Source organism: Mustela putorius, unplaced genomic scaffold (genome assembly GCF_011764305.1).
Source record: "Mustela putorius furo isolate JIRA1106 unplaced genomic scaffold, ASM1176430v1.1 tig00003875_pilon_pilon_pilon, whole genome shotgun sequence".
Taxonomy (NCBI): Eukaryota; Metazoa; Chordata; class Mammalia; order Carnivora; family Mustelidae; genus Mustela; species Mustela putorius.
Window position 1 is genome coordinate 501,410 of NW_025422026.1, and position 2,916 is coordinate 504,325.

Below are 2,916 nucleotides of genomic sequence, written 5' to 3' on the forward strand. Positions count from 1 at the left end.
ACATGAAGTCGCTGTCGCAGACCGTCTGCTCCAGAAATGATCGTCTCTGCTCTGTCCCACAGAGAAAGGGTTTTCTAAGGCTTCAAAATCCTTCGGGAAGCAACGAGAAGGGGAAATACCTATTTTAATGTTTTCTTTGAAACTATTTTTCAATGAATGGCCTGTAATTTGCTGCAGTCTACCAGTAGACATACTCAGCATCTGGGCCAGGGAGGGACATGCACGGTGGCCAGCTCTGAGCAAGACTGTACAGGCGATTTTTCATTTAATCTGTTGTGTATTTTGCAAAGCGAGCACATGCTGCTTTATAATCAGAAAAAGTAAGTTACTGGATTGTTCAAGACCCAGGAGACATTTATCCTGGATTCTCCCATTCTGTATGGTTTGGAATTTTTCAGAGAATATTATATAAGGCGCCTGGGTATAGAATCAAAGACTCGGCCTTTCCTAGCGCTAGGTACAAAGGCTGCCAACATGAAAGGAATCCAAAGTCCTCTCCAACCGCGAGCCCTATTTCAACGGAAACTGACTAACTCACAGACATTCACTCAGGCGTCCACGCACTCTCCACTTGTCCTGGTCTCTTTAGGAGAAAATAGGAGAAAGTAGACCCTTTTACAACCCAAGTCACTCGTGTGATTGTCTGGCACGAAGGTAGATTAAAATTTAAACAAGACATGACCCAGCACTTCCACCTGGGGATACGCCCGAGAAACGGAAGCCCAAGTCCACCCATAGTGTGGGTGTGCGTGTCCACAGCTGCACTAGCCACAACACCCCGAACGGAGACCACCCTCGCGCCCAGCGCATAGTGCGACCCCATGGCAGGTGTCTCTCCACAGTAAGAATAAGGGACTCCTGCCGTTATTACTCTTATCCTGTAAGCTGTGACCTGCCAACCCGCGCTGGGCTGCGACAAACCGTGACATGACCCTCGGTGAGGTGCCGGTCACACATGGCCACACGGCAGCTTGCTGACTGCACTCTGGGACACGTCCATGGCGGGCAAATCCGCGTGGACGCAGAGCCAACTGGCGGGTGCCCGGGGCCAGGGGAGCTGGGGTGACGGCCAAGTGCGACGGGGTTTCTGTTTGGGAGAATGAAAGCGTTCTAAACTGGTGTTGGTGGCACAGCCGTGGAGACCAACTAAAGCCACCATGTGTGCATGTCCTGGGGGACTGGGTGGTGCGTAATGTCGCCACAAAGCCCTTACAGAGAAAACGTCACCATTTCGTTGTATCTGATTCTGAATTCATTCAAGAACATTAGTGTGAATGGCAGAATTAAGGTGGCATCGCCAACTGAAATCCTGACTTTTAACAATAGATACCAATTAAATTTTTTATTTTTATATTTTTACCAATTCCATTTTTTAAATTGTATACGGTAAAACCACAAATTTACTAGAAGAATGTCCGTATACTTTTTAAAAACCTGTGATTCCGTCAGAGCTCACATACAGGGTAACATTACTGTCAGGTGTACAGTACAGTGATTCGACGCCTCCGTGCACCAGCCATGCTCATCTCAAGTGCCCCCTCCCTCCCCAGCCCGTGTCCCCGACCCCCACCACCTCCCCTCTGGCTACCAGCCGCATACTACCAACTATTCTGCAGTTAAGAGTCTGTTTCTTGGTTTTTCTTTTTTGTTTATTTTGCTTCTTAAATTCCACATGTGACGGAGACCATACGCTGGTTGTCTCTCTCTGACTGATTTGTTTCACTTGGCTTCACACTCTCTAGTTCCGTCCATGTCGTGGCAAATGGTAAGTATCCGTTCTTTTTGGTGTGTGCGTAATATTCCATTGCGTGTACACAGCACGTCATCTGTTCTGGGCTGCTTCCGTAGTTTGCCTATTGTTGAAAACGCTGCAGTAAACATCAGGGTGCCTGTACCTTTTCCAAGTGTACCGAACATTTATATACTTTGGCGGCGGGGGTGGAGTATCTTTACATGTATCATACCAACAACAAGAAATGTCAATGACTCACAGCTTTGCCTACAAAAACACAAAAAGCCTCCCATTATTGGCATTAAAAACAAAAATGTAAGTGCTAGGATGAGAAGACCCGGGATGCGGGTGGCAACGAGCTCAGGAATGACTTTCCTAAGGGCCGTGGCAGGAAGCCGGGCAAGGAGATGGGCAGGCAGAGCCCAAGAGAACGCGAATGTCGAGGATCTGGAAGAAAAAGGGCGGAAAGCGTGTGATGTGGGTTCATGGGTTCATAGGTGATGTCACCAAGTTCCTCCCTACGAGGCCAAAACAACAAAAAAAGGTTAGAAAATTTTAGGGGTGGTTCATGAAGCTTTTTGTTTTAAGAGTTTTATTAATTAGAGAGAATGCCGGCACGAGCGGAGAGGCAGGGAGAATCTGAAGCAGACTCCGCCCTGAGCACGGAGCCCGACGTGGGGCTCCATCCCACAACCATGAGGCATGTCCTGAGCTGAAACCAAGGGTCAGAGGCTGCCCCGACGAAGCCTCTGGGGCCCCACTCCTGTTCTTCATGCCTTTGAGCTGCGGGCCGAGTCAGCGGCCCTGGTGCAGCTCCTCTCGCTCCTCGCCCCGGGGAGCTTGCCCCCTCTCTTCTCTTCACCACCGGGACCCTCATCCTTCCTTCCATTTCTGCAGCCTCGAGGCTGGCCTCCCCACCCTGTCTCCTCCCACCTGAGCCGGCGGCTGGCTCGAGTTAGGGTGTACTCATTTCCCGCATTCACTCAAAAATCTGGGCTGCCTGGGGCGCTCAGTGGAGAGTCCGACTCTCAATTTTGGCTCAGGTTGTGATCTCAGGGTCTTGGGATCAAGCCCCGCATGGGAAATCCCTTCTCAGCGGGGAGTCTGCTTCCCTCTCTTTCCCTGCCACCCCCCCCCATGCTGTCTCCCTCTCTCAAATAAATAAATCATGAAAAGAAATTAAA